This window comes from Furipterus horrens, unplaced genomic scaffold (genome assembly GCF_987537825.1).
Source record: "Furipterus horrens unplaced genomic scaffold, mFurHor1.1.pri manual_scaffold_4, whole genome shotgun sequence".
Lineage (NCBI taxonomy): Eukaryota > Metazoa > Chordata > Mammalia > Chiroptera > Furipteridae > Furipterus > Furipterus horrens.
In genome coordinates this window covers 105,202,369-105,210,049 of record NW_028327174.1, presented here as the reverse complement: position 1 = coordinate 105,210,049, position 7,681 = coordinate 105,202,369, and the positions used below count along the sequence as shown (strand labels likewise).

At 38.5% G+C, this 7,681-nt stretch overlaps 1 long non-coding RNA gene across 1 annotated transcript; it reads right to left on the bottom strand.

Annotated features, from left to right (window-relative positions):
* Positions 1-867: 867 nt before the first annotated feature.
* Positions 868-6,550, bottom strand: LOC150012603 (uncharacterized). The gene is made up of 3 exons (XR_016510758.1): positions 6,318-6,550; positions 2,224-2,304; positions 868-921 (listed from the first exon to the last, which is right to left on the bottom strand). It is a non-coding gene; the product is annotated as an uncharacterized LOC150012603 (long non-coding RNA).
* Positions 6,551-7,681: the final 1,131 nt, after the last annotated feature.

Genomic DNA, 7,681 nt, shown 5'->3' with positions numbered 1-7,681 from the left:
CTGAACAGACACCAGTGGGACATTTCAAACCTGATGTATTTGTTTAAAGGCCAGCACAGGAACTGACTGTTGGAGAGACACAATACAGAAAGGAAGCTTTGGCAAGAACTTTAAAAACTGGTTCCATTTTAAGCTAGAAAGGAAGAAAAGTGTTTCCAACGGTAGCATGCACAACATTTTCAGATAAAGTGATGAAAATACTCGAATTATGGAGACTTTTTCACCCAGCCAAGCACTCTCACCTTAAAAATGGTCAGAAAGGGGCACTCACTCTGTGGTCCTGCAAAAAGCTTAAGGCAGGGATCGAACTTTCTCTTGTAAAGGGCCAGACAGAAAATGTTTTAGGCTTTGCAGGCTATCCTAAAAGTCTCTGAAGCAACTGCTCAAATCCACAGCTGGGGTCTTGCGCTCCAGCTGTAGACAATACATAAATGAACGTATGTGGCATTGCACCAATAAAATTTTACCTTTGGACATTAACAATTGAATTTTACAGAATTACCATGCGTCGCAAAATATTCTTCTTTTGATTTTTTTTTTTTTTTTCAATCCTTTAAAAATACAAAACTCTTCTTAGGTTTGTAGGTAGCACAAAAGCAGGAGCTGGACTGGATCTGGTCCATGTGCTGACAGGTAGTTTCCTGACCTTAGGTCTGAAAAGAGAGTTCCTGTTTCAGCCTTACATTCTAACTATATAGATAAGAACAAATTGGAGAATCCAGAGGCATTTTAAATGTAGAGGATTTCTGCTTAGGACGGGGGGTGGGGGGTGGGGGGTGGGGGTGGGTCCAGGTGGCGGAAGAAGTTTTGGTGGCCAGCGATTCAGCTGGGATTGGAGTAGGATTGTGGGGCCAAAAGGTGCAGAAGCACAGGAACTTCCCAAAGGGGCTGGTACCCAGGATGTATCTCCATGGAGTTGGCCTGTAGCATCAAGGGAGAGAGAAATGAGAGAATGCCTCCCTATCCAATTAGGCATGCTCTATTTTCCCAGTGAATCAGGCCAGTGAAAAGATTAGTAGCAGCAAAGTCAAATTTAATTCATAGGACTTTTTTTTTTTTTTTGCACAAAGATGAGGCCCTACTTTGTGCACAAACAAAAACTAACAGTTCTTAGGTCTACATGGGTGGACTATCTTTGTTTACCTGTGGGCACAGGCTTTTATGCAAATTCCAGCAGCTGGTAAAAAATAAGCCTGGGCTTGGCCTTGATGGATTTATTTCTCATTTGCTGCAGGCACAGAGCACTTCTATTGAAGAGAGAAAAATACCAGCTCCTCCACAGCAGCTTGCCCAGGAGTCTGGGGCTTGCCTGGCAACTGGCCTCTTTGCTCCCTCTCCAGCGTGGGCCTGACGTTACCTTGCTATTGAATAGTCTGGTGGAAGAGTTCAGTGCAGGGTTTGCACTTTCCCAGCCATTAGCCAGCTGCCAACGCATTTCATTATCTTAGAAGTGTTTTGTACATCAAAGAAAGCCCCAAACAGTGTGATCAAGTGGAAGTAACAGCTCCTGGTCAACGTTATAACTTGCAGCATTTTTTTTTTTCATGGATATAATGCCATCTGGCACCCAGGAACAGCAAAGGCCAGGATGGAAAAAACCCTGCCGCACAGTTTTGCTTATTGGTGTAACAGTTAATCCTGATAAAGGCCAAGGCCTCAGAGCAACTTCCCTACTGTTATCTTGCATATCTATTGTTTTACCAGGGCCAAGCTGCCCTGGACTTGCAAAAGAGATTGCCTGAGGGGAAAAATATCCAGGAGAGTTGGGAAAGGGTACTTTATTTGTCTTTTTGTTTGTTTAAATTACTTAGCAAACACACATGGAAAGGACAAGGATTTAAAGGATTGAAAGACTTTAAAGCTTCTAGATTTTCTGGGGAAACACTAAGTAGCTGGCTTTGAAATCCTTGAGTGAGGCTCTAATATATTAGCTTACTATCTTCTCCTATATCGACTTGCTCTTCATAATTTTGAAAAAAATCTCTCTGGCCTTCAGTTAGCGATTATAGACCACCAACTCTCCCCCAAATTAGAGGCTTTGACATTGATTTCTGCGAAAAAATTTCTCACTGAGTCTTTCGTTGTTCTCTTACAGTTAAGGAGAAAAAACTTTTCTGAAATGACAGCTAATAGAACGGTTCTGAATAAAGTCATCTGTACTACACTCAAAATCCTGCTTTCTGGGTAGCTGGCTTTCAATTGGCAAATTAGGAAAGCACATACCATGAGTATCTTACTGTTTTTATTTTGACATCAATCTTCGAAACACTGAAGACCAAAACATAAAATGGACAGTCTTCTTCCCTGCCGAAATAAGGACAAATGATCGGGTTTATGGTTTGTTTGTTTTTTTTCCAGTCTCAAATGTGGTTGCCTGAATGCACTGCAACAGTTTATAAACTCTTTAATGATTTTTCCACTCATTACCCAAGCCCCTCCCCCTTCCTATCTTCCACTAACTTTACCCCCCTTCCATCCCTGCAGGAGGGAAAGCCTGAAATTTTGAGGACAAATTTTGAAATTTCCTTCTCTGGGTTAGGTTCACATCAAGGGATGGTTTCACAATTGCCACATAAGCAATTACGCAAGCTTTTCAAAACCATGGAAAATTTCTGGGGCATTTGTCACCTATACACAATTGTTAGAATCTAGATGATTTTGAAAACAAGTAGATCTTACCTAATAACCAACCTGTGGTTTGAAAAATTAAATTTGACCTATCTTCTCCCAATGTTTTCCTCTTCACCGTCATAAACTGCAGTAGAATTATAACACACATGAGGGACTAGACGGTTATTTTAGGCTGCCATGGGCACTGCGTTCAGAGAAATGAAGCCCCCAGCAACCAGCATTAAGAACAAGCTTCTCTGACTTTCAATGTCCCCATTACAAAAACTAATTTCCTTTCTTCCTCCAACGGTCAGTGGGAAAGAACTAAAAAGGGCCAGAAAGGAAAAGAATTGAAACCTTTGACAAAGTGAGGAGAAAAAAAGGTACATAACAGGTTTCTAAAACATAGTGGTCAGATATCAAAATTTGAATTATTCATTTATAATACATGCTTCATACTTCATATTTTATAAAATGCTGTGAATCACTTGCTATAGAAACAAAGGTGTGCTGGAATAAATTTTCATGATTATCTTTTGTAGGTGATGAAACATTAAATCAACTGTTCTAACTAAGGTAACGACAGAGCTTAAATAGAATTAAGGACTTCTAATCAATTGCTTTTGCCACAGCATGTATGCATTTATTCATTCATACATTCAACAGCATTGGTTGACTGACTACCATATACCAGATATTGTGAATACTGAGATACCCTTTACAAGAATAAATAGAAAGAGATTCTTACTCTGGAGGAACTCATAAGACAGGCATACAAAGTAAGAATTGTTAACAGAGGGACAGATGCAAAGACAGAGGGGGCAGTACAGTGGCAATGAAAAGAAAAAATAGGTCAGTATAATAGAAAAGGTCTTCACTATTCTGATCTTACCCTAATGTTAAAATCGTGATCTGCTATTGTGTTTAAAAAGTCAGATAAGCTTTTGTCCTTAAATTATCCTAGAAAGAGAATCAATTACTTGTGGCATGTCTTAAATTCCAGTTCAGGTAAAGCTTAATCTGTCTTGTGCTTCCTCTGATTATTCTAGATTTGTCAGTGCGTAATTTTAAAGCACTGGAGCTCTGTGGTTTCCCATTCAGATTGTTTGAAAGCCACGTTCACTGCAGGATTTGGCTGACTTGCTAAGCAGCTGAAATTTGGAAAGCAGTGGGCAAAAGGAGACTAGTTCAGATGAGAAAATTACACATAATTTCTTTCCTCTAATTTTGTGAAAATCTTAAACCCACAGTTGCTAGGGATTAAAAAGAACTTTAAGCAAATACCTACTTCTGCAAGGGTTTTTTTTAATTTTCTGAATCTAAGTCCAAGTTTAAATTTCTAAACTGGCTATTCTATAACAATTTCTCTGTGGAATTAATTCCAATCTAAAGGGATGTCCACTGACATTTTCCTGATAGCAAGTACTCTGAGAGTCTCAAGTGTTTGTTCAATTTTCCCACAAGCAGATAAATGTTCCTAAATAGAAAGCTGGTGACTATCTTGAGTTGGTGCCTGATTTTGTGCAAAGGTGGTGGGTGGGAAGGAAATGATATAATATTACAGTGTTTACTTTGAGTCTGGCTTGATAGGCAGATACAGAAGACAAACTCTCAGCCTGCTTGAATCCAGTGTATATTCTAGAATCTTTAATTCGGCACCTACTCATCTCAACCTAGGCAAAACCACCAAGTCAGAATAATACTATATGATAGAATTGTCTTTATTTTTCTTTCTAAATCAGTTCTAAAAGTAAAAATAAAATTCAAACTATAATCAGTCAGGAAAAATAATTTTCTAAAGATCTTCCCTTCCCCTGGGTCTCTCCTCTCTCCCTCTCCAACTCCCTCGCCTTTGTTTCTCTCTGTCTCTATCCTATACCATAAAACTAGAGAAAAGATGGGCATTCAAGGAAAGTGAAAGGCAGGTGAGGCTTAGTGTATACATTGTAAACCAAAATTAATTTTAGACTGTAATAAAAAATAATAAGCATTTTTTGAGCAAATGCAGCCCAGAAGACACAGATTCAGTTGGCAACCTAAATTGTGTCCTGCCAAGGCTGCAGTTGATAGTGGAAATTCCTGCCCAAGTTCCCAATTAGGTCAATTTTATGTAAATAATGTATCCAAATTCATACACTTCTGATTGGTCTAAATTGCGCAAGTCCTGGTTGGTCAGCATGATGCATCCTGATTGGTTGTTATGGAGCAGTTCTGATTGGATGGGGCAGGTCTTAGTCCATTGGTGGAAAGACAAACCAGGAACTCCTTTACAACAGTTGACTCAGATGGTAAAAATGAGTGGGGCATAGCTCAGGAAGCCAATAGTTCAGTCAGAGGTTCCCTGTCAGCAAATGGCTGCTAGACTCCTATTATTCATAAAATTTGGGCACTCGATTGAATACCTAGGTTAAGACCATGGGGAGTCCATTGCAGCAGATAAATTGTTTCTCAGGGTTTTTATCAAGTGAATCTTTTTTCTTGGGGTAAAAATAGCATAACCTGCCATTGCCATTGGTATAGTGTTATTGGTCTATAAAAATATTTTCTGAGATACGTTATTATATATTATAGTATCTGCCCCAAAGAGGTGTTGTGAGAATTAAATATGCTAATGGAATTAAAAGATTCTATAACAGTTTCTGAAACATAAAACACTGTCAATAAATGTTAAATGGTATTATTACTGTTCGTGTTATTATTTTTACCAATTATTATAGTCATAGTTTGCATAACCGTACACTGAACAGTTGAACGAGTACAATGACATTTAGTCAGTCATGATGTAACTTACTTTTAAAAAAATGATTCTATTTCTAAACCCTAAATTCCCATCAATACTTGACTACCTAGGGGACATTCATACTCAATTTCTTCCATAAACTGGAAAGTACAACAATCTATACCTTAAGGATGACGTTATTCGAAGGTATGCTATAAAACATTTGCCTTTAAAATACTTCTGAAAAATTCTAAATTCCATGGAAAAGCAGTCACAGCACAATTCTGGCCTACTTCTCCAGCCTTCACAAATGCCACTTCCCATTCCATCCATCTAATGTACCCAACACAAGGGACAATTAGCCAATCCCCAAGCATGCTTTGTACTTTCATCCCGTTCTTCCTCTGTGTGCATGCTATACTTTATGCCTAGAATATCCTTTCCTGCCTCTCCTTCCGAATCCATTGTAAAGCCTTTCAATTCTTACCCAGCCAGAGAGTACGGTAATCCCCTCTTACCCTCAGTTTTGCTTCCCGTGGTTTCAGTCACCCGTGGTCAACTGAGTCCAAAAATATTAAAGGAAAAATTTTATTAGTAAACAACTCATAAGTTTTAAATTATGCCCCATTCTGTGATAGTGCGATGAAATCTCATGCAGTCCCTACCCGTACAACCCAGGACACAAACCATCCTTTCGTCTGGAGCCTCCGTGCTGTGTGTACTCCTCACCTCCTCCTGCAACCAATACCACATTCCCCATTCATCACTGAGTAGCTCTTTCGGTTATCAGATTAACTGTCATGGTATCCCAGTGCTTGTATCCAAGTAAGCCTTATTTTCCTCAATAATGACCCCAAAGTGCAAGAGTAGTGGTGTTGAAAATTTGGATATGCAAAAAAAGGTAAATATGTGTAGGAAAAATATATACTAAAATAGGGTTTGGTACTATCCTTGGTTTCAGGCATCCAGTGAGCAACTTGGAACTTACCCCTTAAGGAGAAAGGTGGGGGCCATTCCATCCCTTATCTGTGCTTGCAAAGTGCTTTCCTCATTCTACCATGGAGCTATATCCTTCTTCCTTTTAGCCATATTCCACTGCATGGAAATCCTTTATTTATGGAAATTCTTTATTTGCAGGCCTGTGAGCTCCTTCAGGGTTGGTTGCAGCCTTGTCTTACTGGACAACATTCCCAGTGCCAAGCAGAAGGCCCATACATATGAAGGACTCCTGCATTTCAACAAATAGATTTCAAGCAGAAAAGACCAAGATGTGTGACATATTACTAAATTTCTGGTTCAGAATTGAGGACAGAGCAAGACTAGAAAAAAAAAATGCTGTTCATTTGGTGTCCCTCTACTTACTGAATTAGCACTTAATTTAGATAACAAAACAATTTGCCATGCAAAAGTCATAATTATCATAACAATAAAAAGAACAGCCTTTTGTTTAGCTCTTACTATGCTCCAGTCTAAATTCTTAGATTTCATGACTACTAACTCATATAATTGTCAGAGCAAGCCTATTAGTTATGTTCTCCTATTATTCCCATTTTACAAATTAAAAACAAAACAAAAACAAAAACAGAAGTACAGAGAGGTTAAGAGACTTTGCTCCTGGTCATACATCTAGGAAGAATTGGGTGCAGAATGTGACAGCCGAATTGGAACCCAGGCAATTTCTGCAGTGCCAGATTCCCTTACCACCTTTCGGAGGTGGGTTAAGGAAAGTTTAACACTTATAGTAGGCAATCTAATAGCCAGCTGTTAATAGGGTTGATAATGACAAGTTTTAAATTCTTATTTTTCACAAACATTAACTAAAGATATACCAATTTTTATTGATTAGTCATGACCAAATCTATGACATATAATCTGCACTGGAAAGAGTTTTCAGGCTTTCCCTAAACCTGGCCCCATCATTCCAAACCTATATTATCTCCTACTAACTTCAAGAATTTCCCATGCTCCACATTCACCAGCCCATCACACCCTTCTTCCTACTGCCCCCAGTAGGGAGGCAGGTTACTTCAAAAAGATCACTTATACAGTTTGCCTAGTCTCCCTGTCCTCCTACCCTTTACAGCTTCTTCTTATCCGTTTTCATAAGCCTACTTTTAATAATATAGTGATGATAGCTTTCATTTTGTTAGCTTTTTCATTATGTAACATTTCCATCTTCTTACCTTCAAGCTCTCCTATACATTTTGGGTGTTGCTCTTATAAATAATGTATAGATGACTCCTGTTTATTTTTAATCTGTTTTGACAATATTGGTTTTTTAACTGTAATATTTAGGTTATTTACATTTAATGTAATTATTTATATGATCAGATTTAGGTATACGACTTTGCT